The sequence below is a fragment of the Procambarus clarkii genome, chromosome 18 (genome assembly GCF_040958095.1).
Source record: "Procambarus clarkii isolate CNS0578487 chromosome 18, FALCON_Pclarkii_2.0, whole genome shotgun sequence".
Taxonomy (NCBI): domain Eukaryota; kingdom Metazoa; phylum Arthropoda; class Malacostraca; order Decapoda; family Cambaridae; genus Procambarus; species Procambarus clarkii.
In genome coordinates, this window is record NC_091167.1 from 27,273,391 (window position 1) to 27,289,214 (window position 15,824).

Below are 15,824 nucleotides of genomic sequence, written 5' to 3' on the forward strand. Positions count from 1 at the left end.
GATCACCTTAACTCGATTTGCCCCCAGTCATAGACTCCTCCACACGCTTCATAAACTACTTTCATTCCAGTAGAGAGAGAGAGAGAGAGAGAGAGAGAGAGAGAGAGAGAGAGAGAGAGAGAGAGAGAGAGAGAGAGAGAGAGAGAGAGAGAGAGAGAGAGAGAGAGACTACTAACTAATTTGTACACAATAATCTGGGTACAACAGCTGAAGGGATTAAGCCATGAAGAACGACTCAGAGAACTGAACCTTACCACAATGATGAGAAGGAGAGATAAGGGGGGACATGATTACATCATACAGGATTCTTACGGGGAAACTCACGTGGTAGACAAAGGAGCATTGTTAAAAGCTAGTAACAGCAGAACAAGGGGGTCATAGACTGAAACTCGAGATGCAGAAAGGATGAAGAAAAGGATGAAATTAAGTAACAAAGGACGTGAGCGTCTCTCTCAAAGGATGTCTCCAGAGTGACTTGGGGAAGAGCAGACGCCCCCCGGCCCCCAAGAGCAGAGCGGTACACTCTTCACATGATGGCTAGTGACGGTGACTGGGGCAACACTGCACTCTGTCACTGTTAACGAGAGGTGAAGCACTGGTTTGTAAGTTGGCTGCCCGGTACATGAGGTACAGGTTCGTGAAGAGCTGGTACAGATCTCCCGACTTGCAGAGCAGGAGAGCCCGGGGGGGGGGAGCAGTAGAGCAGAGCAAGAGCTGCAACTTGCCACGATGCAAGGTTCGATGCCCGGTCGTTGGATGGGTGCTGAATGACTTGAACCGCATCCCTGTGGAGAGTCTAAATCATATCACATTTATGATAAAGACCCGGAGCCATGTTTTACCTGAATTTACCTGAGGGCCACTAACATTAGTAGCCTCGACGAGGACAGGAAGCCGGCGGTTTGTCGAAGGTTCCCTCATTTGAGTTGTGCTTTAAAATTTAACAGAGTTTTGGCCTTTACAGCTTCGGCGGGTTGGCGGTTCCACGTGTTCATAACCCTGTGGGTGAAAAAGCATCTTGTGTTCTCAGTCCTACATTGTGACTTGTTGAGCTTGAAACCGTTGCTCCTGGTTTGTGTTACATCTGACCTTCTGATGGAATTTTTCCTGATTAACTTCCTCCATATTGTTCAGTATTTTAAAAGCTTCAGTGAGATCCGCCCTTCAGTGAGATATGTCATGCCTGGTTTGCAGTGCTGTTAGCCCTGTGGCCCTCGACCGTTCCTGATACGTGAGATGACTTAACTCTGGAATGACTTTTGTTGCCCGGTGTTACACTTTCTCCAGACCAGCCATGTCCTTCTGAAGATGAGGTCTCCATGCCTGGTTACAGTAATCCAAGTTTTAATGCACAAATTTTAAACTACTGAATCACTACCTTCTTTTCCGTAAATTCGAAAGTGCGCTTGATTATTCCAAGGGTTTCGCTAGTCTTTTTACTGCTGCTCCAACTTGCTGTGCAACTTTCATTGAGTGATAGATTTTGATTCCAAGCTCCTTTTCTTCATCAATCTACCTTGAGGTTACCTTGAGGTGCTTCCGAGGCTTAGCGTCCCCGCGGCCCGGTCGTCGACCAGGTCTCCTAAAGTTGCTACTACTGTAATGCCATCTACTGTAATGTAATGTTATTAATAAGTAGTTGCGGCGTGTGTTGTTAGGCCCCATATTCAAGGTCTTGCATTTGGCAATATTAAAAAGCCTTTGCCAGTCTTCTGACCATTTGTGGAGTTCTTGTTGGTATCTTTGTAAGGCTTCACTATCATTATCATTTCCCACTTTACCATAAATCTTTGTGTGATCTGCAAATTTGATGATGAGGTTTGTAATATTCTCATCTGGCATTGATGTATATGACAAAAATGGTTGGCCTCAAAATGGACCCGTATGGTACCCCACTTACCACATTTCTCCATTAGGATTCATTCCCGTTTAGCACGACTCTTTGCTTTCTGTGTTTTAACCATTGTTTTTTTTTCCATTCTAGTATTCTTCCATTTATTCCATGTGTTTGTAATTTCCTTGCTAGCCTCTCATGGGGGTACCTTGTCAAAGGCTTTAACAAAATCCATGTATACTATATCCACTGGAAGTCCTTTGTCTGAGTAGCTGGTTACCGTTATCTTGAGGTTGTCTTGAGATGATTTCGGGGCTTTTAGTGTCCCCGCGGCCCGGTCCTCGACCAGGCCTCCACCCCCAGGAAGCAGCCCGTGACAGCTGACTAACACCCAGGTACCTATTTTACTGCTAGGTAACAGGGGCATAGGGTGAAAGAAACTCTGCCTATTGTTTCTCGCCGGCGCCTGGGATCGAACCCAGGACCACAGGATCACAAGTCCAGCGTGCTGTCCGCTTGGCCGACCGGCTCCTGACCGTTGTCAAACCTGTGAGCAGGTTTGTAAGGCAGGATCTATTTGTAACAAACCCATGTTGAGTCGATTTTACCAGATTATTCACTGAAAGATGATGAATGATTCCCTCCTTTAGGATTCTCTCCATGAGCAGATTTGTAATGTCATGCTGATCAGAAGGTAGTTCTCCGTTGAGCTGTTTCTGCCTTTTTTTTTTTAAATTTGTGACATTTGCATATTTTCGATCTAGGAGGACCATCCCTTGGTCCACATATTTTGTAAAAAGTCATTTCAGTGATAGACACAGTTCTTCTGCCAGTTCCTTTATGATTTTAGATTGGATTCCCTCCACACTTGGGGCTTTTGAGTTTTTAAGTTTGTCAATGTTCTTCCTGATTATGTCGCATGTTATGGGTATATTCCTAAATTAATTCTCTTCACCTCCTTCAAACATTTGGTTGGGTGATATTATGTCATCTGATCTTTCTAGTGTGAACACTGATGTCAAATATTCATTTAGAATGCTGCTCTTGTAACGTCCATTATAACTTGGTTAGTCTCATCTTTTAAGGGTCCTACCGAGTCGTTTATTTTGGTTTAACTTCTTAGAACGATGTTAGCATAGAACGATTTCTTTTGGCATAGAACGATTGTGGATCTTTATATTTGAGGCAAATTTTCTTTCACAGTTTCTTTTGCTTGATCTGATTTCCTGAGTGGCCGAGTTCAGTGCCCTTTTATGTACCTCATATTCAGTGATGTCCATCGTTGGTTTATACCGTCTCCAGAGGTTCCGCTTAGTTACTAGTGCTTCTCTTACTACCTGTGTCATCCATCTAGGTGGATGGATGACATCTAGTTCACTTTCTTTTCTGTCTCCTTTTCGGCACATATTTTTTTTAATTTTGCATGGATCTTATCACTTGCAAATGCTTTGAGGTCGAGGCTTCAAGTACCTCAATAACATTAGACTTTGTGTCAACAGACCTCACTCATCTTTTCAGAAAATCCGGGGGGGGGGGATGGGCGGGAGGAAAGGAATATTGAAATTGAAACACTTGAGATTGTCTGGGCACCAGACACTCAAAGTTTGAAGACTCGGATTAGTTACCAAGACAGTCAACACAGCTCCACCCATAGTAAGTCACCACCCACAGTGTGTGTGTGTGTGTGTGTGTGTGTGTGTGTGTGTGTGTGTGTGTGTGTGTGTGTGTGTGTGTGTGTGTGTGTGTGTGTGTGTGTGAGAGAGAGAGAGAGTGTGTGTGTGTGTGTGTGTGTGTAGGTGTTGAATGGGAGGCGACGAAACAAGATAAAATAGGACAAACCAAGAATGAAGAAAATATCAAACTACAACAGTAGAAATTAGATAAAATTGTCTAACGAATATATTAAGAGTTAGGCGACAAACATGACAATGTTAAAACAGGGGGAGAGAGAGAGAGAGAAGAATATGCAGACTGCATATACCATGACTACCAGAGAGCGTTCGACACAGTCTCCCATGATAACCTCTTATACAGACCTGCGAACCATGCAGTAGTAACTAGACAAGTGGATGGATGGGAGAGAGAGAGAGAGAGGATGTTTCTGTGGTAGGAAACAGATGCTAACGGTGAGAAGCCGGAATGGTGAGAGATTGCGCGAAGCCTGCCTCAGGGATCGGTATCATGGCCACTTCTACTCTTGTTACATATATCAACGACCTGAGATCATTTAAATCCATGTTTACGGGCGATGGTTGCTTGACTTCAACCCTGACAATTACAAAGTAATGAGAACAGAAACATGGATAAGAAGTCCCAGGGACAGTATAGATTATTATGGAAGAAGCTCCAAGAAAGAGAGAAAGGAAAAGACCGGGAAGTACGTATAACTACGAAAGTGGAGAATGAGCAACACACAAGAGGAGACTGTCGCATTCACAAAGTGGCAAATGTAGAAGTAGACTATAGAAACGTAGACAAAGAGGCCTGCAAAACTCTCTGTACAACCTACATGAGACTAGCCCTTGAGTATGCATCTCCAGCATTCAATCTCAACTATTAAAGGCACAAATAATACCAGTAAAAGCAAATAGATATACATGACTAAGTCGCAGAGCTGAGTGCCCTCAAGTAGAGTAAACAGCTGCAAGAACTCAATCTGAAAACGTTGAAGGAAAGGCGAAGCTGCGGGGCTATGATAACAACATACAAGATATTGAAGGAATTGGTAGAGTGGCCACAGGACAACGTTCCAGAGATGGGGGTCAAGAAGAGTTGGGGTAAAAGCTAAGAATTCAGATGAGCCAAAGGAATGATGACAAGAGTAGCCCAAGGTCACCTGTGATAAAGAGACTAACTGGAACTCGATAACCAACACAAATAAACCCACGAAGATAACCATTACAGATTAAGGTCATTGTAATGACTCGCTCGGAGCCGCGGAGGTGAGATAACCAGTGCTGGAACCTGTAAACCTGTTACTGGGTCAGTACTCACCTAGTTGCTCTCGACCTAGTTGTGCTTTTCGGGGGGGGGGGGAGGCGGCGGGGTTGAGCTTTGGCTCTTTGGTCCCCGCCTCACGACTGTCAATCAACCGCCTATTTCTTCAATATCTTGTACGTTGTTATCATAGCCACTTCAGTGTGCACAGACACACACGCACGCACGCACGCACACACACACACACACACACACACACACACACACACACACACACACACACACACACACACACACACACACACACACACACCAACAACAACAACAAACACACAGCGTGCGTGTGGACGAGGAAGGTGGAAAGGAATCCGGTTCCTGCACCCAGCCAGCCAGGCGGGTGCCCCCAATACTACACAGCGGTGAGGGTGGGGAACCCTCACAACATTTAGAACACAAGTTAACTTATCAACACACAAGAAAATGACACGGAGAAAGAATTCCTATATTTAATAACACGGATTTAATTTCCATGAGAGAGAGAGAGGGAGGGAGGGAGGGAGAGACAGACAGAGAGAAATCTTACAGTTTTCTCAAGTCTTAGTTTGCCGAGAAAGTGAAAGGGAACGGAGAAAAATGGAACATCTCTTCCTTACACGCTGCACGACCTCGAGAAGTGAAAGCAACTGAAAAACTTCCCTCCAACTCTTCCCCCCTTCCCCTACCCTCCCTTACACCTTCCCTCCCCAACCCTACCCTACCCTCTCTTAGACCTTCCCATGCCTTCCACTCCCTTCATCTCATCTCCCCTTCCCAACACTAAACCATCGCTTTCTTTCTCCTCCCTTTAGAAATATCTTTACGTACAATGCCCATTTTGTGTCTTGATCTCTCTCCCCCCCCTCTCTCTCTCTCTCTCTCTCTCTCTCTCTCTCTCTCTCTCTCTCTCTCTCTCTCTCTCTCTCTCTCTCTCTCTCTCTCTCTCTCTCTCTCTCTCTCTCTTTGACTGTTTTTTTCCTGACTGTTACCTTCTCAAGCCCAGGGCTGCTCAAGCCTTTTATTTCACCACGGTCCAGTGCCCACCCTCGCCACCGCTGCCTTCATTCTGGCACTCAATATTTACCTTCGCTGCCGCCACCGCTGTTTGAATACTTTTTCCCCTTTGCTTGTGATGTAACTATTGATTCCTGCTACGTCCCTAGTCTCGTGCCCATGCTGGCCACTTGACATTTCCTCCTGGTGTGACTGTCTACTCTCGTCCTATCTGTCTGTCTCTTTTAGTTGGGGGTACAGGAAGAAACTTAGGCTTCTTGAGCTCCTCTTCCCCCTTCCCCCAGAGGCTAACTACCGACCTTCCACAGGCTGCAAACCACAATAGTGGCCTCATTCCCGGGGGTACTATTTACAGCTCGGTGAACAGGGGCATCAGGTGTAAATGAAATGTATCCAACTGGCCTGTTCTGTGAGGAATGACGGGCAGAACCACCCCACTTGTCTACACGTTTGTCTCTTGTTCCTTTTTCGAGTTCCTTGTGTTGATATTGTGTTTCTTCTGTTGCTACTGATGGATGGTGCTCCTGGAAAACAACTTTCTCTGTTGGGGATTATCTCCGTTGCGATCTTTTGTTTCATGTGTTGTGACGATCTGTTTATTATCACTGTGAGGGGCTCACGGATGGTATCCTCCTGTGGTGCAGGACGTGGGGGGGGGGCAGGAGCAGGACGTGGGTGACGAAGGGCGGCAGGAGCCGTGGATGGTTGCTAGGATCAGGGCGAGGGGCGGGAAGCCGGACCCGCGCGCGCCGCGGCAACAAGTCAGCCACCAACGTACACACACAAAACATATCATCTTAGCGAAGCCCTTGAACAGAGGACGTGCAAAAACAAGTCAGGAAGTTCGAATTTTTAGATGAAGCAAAAAATGAAGCTTAAATTGCACATGTATTGCATCATTTTTGCACCGAATTGAAAGCTATCAGCCACGCTGATCCTACAGCCGCCTGCCAGAGCGGGTTTGAGCCAGTTTACGCGGCATTTTGTCGTTACGTATAAACAGAGGCTAAAGCAGCTTTCTCCACACACCTGCTTGTACAGCTTCCTTTCTTTAATCTTCATATTGTGTCACGAACAACAATGATGATTCAATTTGGCTAAAATAATCACAAAAGAAGCACAATATTTCCGAGAGCTCTCATGACCGTCAAGAAGGCGCTCTGAGTTCCTTTTTTTGGTAAATTTTCACGGGATTACTTTTGCATATATGTATATATAAAGAAATGTTTCGTTTGAATTTTTTTTTTAGCTGGAGGGAATAGGACGGAGGAGCAGGTCACACGCTTTCTGAAGTTGAATGGTGCTTCCTCGCGGACCTTCTTCGCAAGACGAGCGGTTCTGCACAATCATATACCCTCTTGCTTCCTCCCGGCGGCGGGGCATCTTACTGCTTCTGGGAGGACCTGCCTCGTCTTCGAGCAGTTCCAACTAGTTCTTCAGGCAGATATGATCTACTTATTCAGACATGTTCTCCTGCTACTTTATATAGGTTCTCCAACTTCTTCAAGCAGGTCCTCCTTCAGGTTGGTCCTCCTGTTTCAGGCAGGTCCTCCTCCTTCAGGCAGGTCCTTCTTCTTCAGGCAGGTCCTCCTCCTTCAGGCAGGTCCACCTCCTTCAGGCAGGTCCTCCTCCTTCGGACAGGTCCTCCTCCTTCAGGCAGGTCCTCCTCCTTCAGGCAGGTCCTCCTCCTTCAGGCAGGTCCTCCTCCTTCAGACAGGTCCTCCTCCTTCAGGCAGGTCCTCCTCCTTCAGGCAGGTCCTCCTCCTTCAGGCAGGTCCTCCTCCTTCAGGCAGGTCCTCCTCCTTCAGGCAGGTCCTCCTCCTTCAGGCAGGTCCTCCTCCTTCAGGCAGGTCCTCCTCCTTCAGGCAGGTCCTCCTCCTTCAGGCAGGTCCTCCTCCTTCAGGCAGGTCCTCCTCCTTCAGGCAGGTCCTCCTCCTTCAGACAGGTCCTTCTCCTTCAGGCAGGTCCTCCTCCTTCAGGCAGGTCCTCCTCCTTCAGGCAGGTCCTCCTCCTTCAGGCAGGTCCTCCGCCTTCAGGCAGGTCCTCCTCCTTCAGAGAGGTCCTCCTACTTCAGGCAGGTCCTCCTCCTTCAGGCAGGTCCTCCTCCTTCAGGCAGGTCCTCCTCCTTCAGGCAGGTCCTCCTCCTTCAGGCAGGTCCTTCTTCAGGATGTCCTCCTCCTTCAGGCAGGTCCTCCTCCTTCAGACAGGTCGTCCTCCTTCAGGCAGGTCCTCCTTCAGGATGTCCTCCTCCTTCAGGCAGGTCCTCCTCCTTCAGACAGGTCGTCCTCCTTCAGGCAGGTCCTCCTCCTTCAGGCAGGTCCTCCGCCTTCAGGCAGGTCCTCCTCCTTCAGGCAGGTCCTCCTCCTCCTTCAGGCAGGTCCTCCTCCTTCAGGTAGGTCCTCCTCCTTCAGCCAGGTCCTCCTCCTTCAGGCAGGTCCTCCGCCTTCAGGCAGGTCCTCCTCCTTCAGGCAGGTCCTCCTGCTTTCAGTAAATCTTCCTACTTCAGGCAAGTCCTTCATTTCCTGCTTCAGTCAGATCTTCATCTATTCCTGTAGGGATCCGGCTGACGAGGTAGGAGGAACAATGAGAGGTCTTCAAGGTACAAAGACATTGTTACTTCACTTTTACTTTACAGAGCAGTGAAGGCTGCGTGAAATGCCCTGCATTCCGGCGTGTCGGTCTGTTTGTGTCTGTCTCTCTGTCTGTCTGTGTCGCCCTTCCTCTCGTCTGTTACTTTTTCTCCCTCTCCTGCTTGTCTCGATAACCGCGCTTGACAAATATCATAAAGTTTACTAGCAGCGCCCTATGCCAGGCAGGCGAACTCCCGCAGCCCGTACGCCCACACCCACACTCACCTTGCCCCGCCCCCACGCCCTCTCTCCCTCTCTCTCTCTCTCTCTCTCTCTCTCTCTCTCTCTCTCTCTCTCTCTCTCTCTCTCTCTCTCTCTCTCTCTCTCTCTCTCTCTCTCTCTCTCTCTCTCTCCACCCACTGACTTCCTCCCCAATCATCGCCACGCCCACGCCCTCTTCACACACTGACGTCTCGTCCCCGCCCACACTCCCAAATCCGCTGATTGAATCGACGCTCTGTTATTACCTTACTCTGCCCCCCAGGATAACATATGACAAATTTCATACTCTACCCTTTACAAGAAAATGTTTTGTCAATGCATGCTGAAAGTATATAGTAAAATGAGGAGACACGAATTGCGATTTGCATAAATTTGCATACAATACTGCGGTTACAATAATTCACTCAGAGTTTACTGTAGTCGAGGGCTGTGTTCGGGATAAAAAAGTATACTTGGTAGTTGGTCAATAAGCTAACGTGGCTTTACTTGACCTTTCAGCAGTGGTAGTACTCAAGCCCCGCATCATGCTATGTTTTAGCGATCTTTTTTTTTTTTTTACAACGTTTGATTTATACTCGAAGGACGCCAAGGTACTGGGAACGGCAGAGTGACGACGTGGGTACTCAGGCGTTGTGGTAAATATTGGGAGGGAGGGAGGGGGAGAGTGTAAGGGAGAGGGAGAGGGAGAGAGAGGAGGTGTCTGGAAGGGAGAGAGAGAGAGAGAGGAGGTGTCTGGAAGGGAGAGAGAGAGGGAGTGTCCGGAAATGAGGGCGGAGCAGGAATCTAGGTAGCGCCCAGGTAAGTAACCCAGAGGAATCACCTCTCCGTTAGGCTTCCTGGATGATATTTCAATTCTGAAGAATATCGTTCAGTTGCAATAGAGGCCCTCAGGAGAGGCCCTCTTGGAGTGACGCTCTTGGAGAGGCGCTCTTGGAGTGGCGCTCTTGGAGAGGCGCTCTTGAGAGGACTCTCAACCCGTTGGCATTGTGAGTATGTCACAAGGCTCAGTGTGCGTATATCGCAATGGTCAGAGTGAGTATACTCCAAGGTGTATCCGAGGTAATATACATATATCCAGGGGTAGATCTGTGTCAGTGTAATTATACCCAAAAAGTAGACTCGGGTCAATATTTCTCAAGGCAGAGCCGGGTCAGTGTGAGTATTCCCCCCCCCCCTGGGGTCACGCGGGGTCAGTGTGAGCCCATTGTTGACTTCCTGTGTTCAACCATTCTTGTTGTTGTTGTTGTTGTTGCTGTAGTTGTTGCTGTTGTTGTTGTTCTTGTTACCCATCCACGCTCGGCCACTCTTAGCGTTGTTAACATACAACATAATCAACATACAGGATAAAATAACATTTATATGAAATTACGTTGAGATTACAGTACTCACCCTTTGGTACAGTGACGAGGCGGGTACAGTGACGAGGCGGGTACAGTGACGAGGCGGGTACAGTGGCGAGGCGGGTACAGTGGCGAGGCGGGTACAGTGACGAGGCGGGTACAGTGACGAGGCGGGTACAGTGACGAGGCGGGTACAGTGACGAGGCGGGTACAGTGACGAGGCGGGTACAGTGACGAGGCGGGTACAGTGACGAGGCGGGTACAGTGACGAGGCGGGTAGTGACAGCCTGATGGTGTTGTTGTTTAAGATTCAGCTACTGGGAACAAAAAGTTCCAAGCAGCACGGACTATGGTGAGCCCGTGATGGACTTGCCTGGCACAGGAGCGGGGCTGTAACTGCAGACACGCCCCGATGGTCCAGTTTTACTTAGATAGAGCTTGTGTAGCGCTCCTTACCTTCACGAGTCCTACTGTTGTACTGTCCCCCGCCCCTGCCAGCTCTACCCCCACACTGCTCCCCGCCCCTCCCCACACTGGTCCCCGCCCCTCCCCCACACTGGTCCCCGCCCCTACCCCACACTGGTCCCCGCCCCTCCCCCACACTGGTTCCCGCCCCTACCCCACACTGGTCCCCGCCCCTCCCCCACACTGGTTCCCGCCCCTCCCCCACACTGGTCCCCGCCCCTCCCCCACACTGATCCCCGCCCCTCCCCCACACTGGTCCCCGCCCCTCCCCCACACTGGTCCCCGCCCCTCCCCCACACTGGTGCCCGCCCCTCCCCCACACTGGTCCCCGCCCCTCCCCCACACTGATCCCCGCCCCTCCCCCACACTGGTCCCCGCCCCTCCCCCACACTGGTCCCCGCCCCTCCCCCACACTGGTGCCCGCCCCTCCCCCACACTGATCCCCGCCCCTCCCCCACACTGGTCCCCGCCCCTCCCCCACACTGATCCCCGCCCCTCCCCCACACTGGTCCCCGCCCCTCCCCCACACTGGTTCCCGCCCCTCCCCCACACTGGTCCCCGCCCCTCCCCCACACTGGTCCCCGCCCCTCCCCCACACTGGTCCCCGGCCCTCCCCCACACTGGTCCCCGCCCCTCCCCCACACTGACCCCCGTCCCTACCGCACACTGGTCCCCGCCCCTCCCCCACACTGGTGCCCGCCCCTCCCCCACACTGGTGCCCGCCCCTCCCCCCTTCCACCAACCCTTCCTCTCCCTCCACAAAAAAGCACTTAAATGTTTACCAATACACAGTAGTAGTTGGTGGTGGGTGAACTAGAGATCCCGCGCGGCTGTTCTGAGGATGTAGTCACACAAAACTTTCCAGCCAGACTAAGCCATTAGTTGATGGTGGGGCTACTACCCCAGTGGGACTACCCCCAGTGGGACTACCCCCAGTGTTGTCCCAGCTCCGTGAGTGGGTCACAGCCTTGGGGTTGCTCGCCTTGACACCAACCCCCACCACCTCAGCCCAGGAAGGTCCTGCCGTCAACTGACGTCACCAGGCCGTTCAAGGGGGTTTTTCTCTCCTAATAATCGGTTCTGAATGTCAGAAATTTCCGTATATATATCAGACAGCGACGTCAGTAGTTACCGATGAGCTGAGTCAACTAATAAGGTCTTCTTGTTGTATGTTACGGTCCTCAACGTACATACTAAACAGTGCTATGAACAGCAGCGGCTCACAACAAAAAATCACGTTTTCTACGCATCAGTTGATTAGGTCAAGTGGGTTGCTTAGGTTCACACCTCTAGGTTAGGTCTCTGGAGTTTTCTACGTTGTAGCAAATCAAGAGAACTGCGTTGCTCTAGCTTTAACACAGTTTGGCCTCTCCAGTTGCCCTAACGGAAAGAAAATGGTGTACTAAAAACACCCGAACCTAGGCTAACCTGACCGAGAGACGGATTTGTTATTTCAATCCCCCAACAGTCTAAATTTGATGTTCTAAAAAATAATAGTGATTCGCAAAATGGACGCACTGACATAGCTGGTCCACGGGGTATAGTCCCGGGGTCCGCTGACCCAGCTGCTCCGCGGGGTATAGTCCCGGGGTCCGCTGACCCAGCTGCTCCGCGGGGTATAGTCCCGGGGTCAGCAAGTGCCTTGATACAAGTGCTGTGTGGCGCCTTAACGTAGCAGTCCGTCTACTGCGGGAGAGAAACAGTTGGAATTTCTTCATAATGCTTTTGACACACTGTTTACATTTTGTTGTTGTTTTCTGTAACGTTACAGCGCTGCCCCCCTGCTACTGTAGTGGACTGTGTCAGTCTTGTAGTGGACTGACATGATACAGCGGTTAGATCAGTTGCTACATACATACATGTATAATAAAGCATTTCTGTCCTGGTGGCCCCGTGGAGGATGCTTCGTGGGGAAGGCCAACGCGCTCAGGGAAAAAATTTTTTTAGTATTTCAACCACTCAACCAATCAGTTTCATCTGGAAGTTAATAGATAATCAGAGTTTTCTGTCATTGTAAGAACAGTAGAAGGATATCCACAGGTTTGAAGTGGTCATCATGCAGTTAATGCGTTTACACCTGGGTGTAGAATAGTGAGAGGCAGGACACCTATTTTTCGTTACAGACGGACGCGACACTCAGATTGTCGCTATCGACGGACACAACACTCAGATGGTCACTAGAGTCTGGCGCCAATCACTCTGATGGCCGTAAAGTACCTAGGCGATGGTTCCTGTTTCATACTTAATAAATCCACAATTTTTGCATTGGAGACACAGGGAATTATTCTAATATTTATATCTATAAGAGAGAAGATATGTTTGTCCGTTCGAGGTTGGCACTTGTGACCTAGCCTCACACGACTGTCCATGGTGAATGGTGCTCGGATGGGGAGTGTCATAGGGTGGTTGGGGGTAGATAACTATCCGTCCTGCTAATAGAGCGTCGCATATTGACACATGCTTTACCCATGGCTAAAAATCGTCGAACTAGAAAATGGCAGCGGCTTGCGGAATTGACATACTGTCCCGTTTTCTGTTTTGGGTCCTCTGGTAGATTAGGATAAAGGCACTTTAGTACGACCGTTTCTTGACGTTGGGATACCTTGCGAGGAGGGGCTGCGACCCCCAAAACCCCCCCACCCCGTGTCCGTCTTTATAGCACTGAAGTCACTATTGCGAAAACCAACGATTCCTGTGAATTTTAAAATGTGGGTTTGTTTTTCCATAGAGTGTAATCCAACCGAATTCTTTGCTGCATCAGTTACTTTATTCACTCTCGTGTTTCTGAGGATATCTTCATAGTGCACCCAAAATTTTGCCAGTGCAGGCAGGAATGAATGGCCTTGTACGACTCACTGGAGAGATGGGGATTTCTAGTATCACTGCTACCTTATTCACTCTTGTGTTGATTATATCCTCATAATGCACCCAGAGTCTGCCAGTGCAGACTGCCCATCACATGCCTCTGTATGACTAACCATCCTGGGTGATGGGGATTTTTTAGCATCACGTAGTTAGGTTTTTGACAAACACTGTACTCCCCTTCATAGAGTCTAGAGCAGCTGCACAAATGCACATATACCTAAATGTGTTGATAGGAAAAAACTTATCGAATGGAATCAGATTCGACGTCGATTAAACTTCGATAATGTTGATTCAGTGTTGGTTCAACGGTACCCGAGCATATTTACCCACTGGAAGAGACTGGGAGGGATAACGGGAGAGTGAACGTGAGGGAGGGAGGGAAAGATAGAGAGAAGAAGGGCCTTAAACCCGAACACCGCCGGTTACCTCTTCTAGTCTAAATATAAACAAGTATCCTGCAAGTTTATGTAGAACATAAACTATCTAAAAGCAGCAGTTTGTTATCGACAATACAGTCCCACATCCGCAAAGCTTTGATTTCGTCGAGTTAGACCTTAAAACCCCCCTCTCCCTCTCCTTCTCCTCCCCTCTCCCTCTCCCTCTCCTTCTCCTCCCCTCTCCCTCTCCCTCTCCTCTTTCACTCTCCCCTCCCTTTCCCCCCTGGCCGCCGCCTGGTAAGGGTAAATAGCACCCTCTTCACTATCTACCCGATACACAGAGCCGGGTTCTCTAGATTCACACTTATAAAGGGAACGTAAAAATAGGCTTCTTTAACGACGAGGAAGCTAGAGTAAGCCCTCGGTGACGTGGACGACTGATACGTTGTTCCCGCCATGTACGGTACACCGTGCGATACACCCCAGACGTACGATACACCCCAGACGTACGATACACCCCTACCCTCCTCGCTGGTAGGGGAGGGGAGTGGTCACCAGATACACACTGCCGTCTAACGCAACTTCCCCCCAAAAAAAGAACTCGCCTCTCCGGAAACGCACCCTGGCTAAACATTATAGGCATCACCGCTGTTCGCACCACTAAGGGATGGCCGCTGGACGACGCTACGGCAGAGTACATAGTCACCAGGAAGGCCACTTTAAAAACAAAAATCTCCAGTTGTATCACTTAAAAACCTCCATTTGTCTAGAACTCCACTTGTCAAGAGCGCCACTTGTAACAACGCTCCACTTATAACAAACGTTCCATTTGTAACAAACGCTCTACTTGTAACAAAAACTCCACTAGTAACCAACGCTCCACTTGTAACAAACGCTCCACTAGTAACCAACGCTCCACTTGTAACAAACGCTCCACTAGTAACCAACGCTCCACTTGTAACAAACGCTCCACTAGAAACCAACGGTCCACTTGGGACAAACGCTCCACTAGTAACAAACGCTCCACTTGTGACAAACGCTCCACTAGTAACAAACGCTCCACTTGTCACAAACGCTCCACTAGTAACAAACGCTCCACTTGTCACAAACGCTCCACTAGTAACAAACGCTCCACTTGTCACAAACGCTCCACTTGCCAGAGTGTAAACAAACGGTGGACTACGTACTGGGTGGAGCGAGAGAGGGAGGACTGGGAGGTCCGCCAGCAGGTCGTCCAGCGAGGCACTGTGAGATACTCCCCGGTGGTCGGCCAGCCTCGCCCGCTTCCTCGACGCATCAAAATCGTCGACCTTCGCGAATCGTACTCTGAACTTTAGACTTTATCAAAGAATAGAGAAGCATAAAAAAGTTTAATCGGTGCATTGTGGGTGTGTGTGTCATGCCCAGCACTGACTGGGCCGGTGTGGGAGTGTTCTGATCAGGCAGTGTAGGAGAGACGGAAGCACCTGCCACACGTACGATAATTGATGGGTGTTTAATGATTAGTTGACTTCATTTATTGTGAGCTTCATTCCTTAGCTGGGAGCGGTTGTGGATCCCATACCCATCCCATGAGTGGCAGGTGGATCTCATGCCCATCCCATACCCATCCTATGAGATGCAGGTGGATCTCATGCCCATCTCATGAGGGTTAGTGGATCCCATACCCATCCCATGAGTGGCAGGTGGATCTAATGCCCATCCCATACCCATCCTATGAGTGGCAGGTGGCTCTCATGCCCATCTCATGAGGGTTAGTGAATCCCATACCCATCCTGTGAGTGGCAGGTGGATCACCATCCTATGGGCGGTATTGAAAAAGGTTACAGGAGTACATATTCGCCTCTGTGAACCAAGAACCTCATTTAGCTAAGTAAGTTTGGATAAGGTAGTTACGTAGTGTAATGCAAGTATAAACACACTTGTATAGCATAATGGGTTGAAGGACTAATGCGTCACACAATAGACGGATTCCCCAGCTGCGTAATGTTGGTTGTGCGTGACGCAGTCTTACCAACATACGCTGTTGAAGAAATGTACATTTTAAAATTTATTTTGTGTATTTTTTTTTATTTGTTTTAGTGAACTGCAAACTAGCCAATAT

The 15,824-nt window shown here is 49.2% G+C and overlaps 1 protein-coding gene across 1 annotated transcript in view; it reads right to left on the reverse strand.

The window, feature by feature from the left end:
• Window positions 1-15,373, reverse strand: part of LOC123754540 (uncharacterized) — a 69,772-nt gene extending 54,399 nt beyond the window's left edge. The window contains exon 1 of the mRNA XM_069326754.1: window positions 14,908-15,373. The gene's annotated coding sequence lies outside the window, so the exon portion shown is untranslated. The remainder of the gene's footprint in view (window positions 1-14,907) is intronic.
• Window positions 15,374-15,824: the final 451 nt, after the last annotated feature.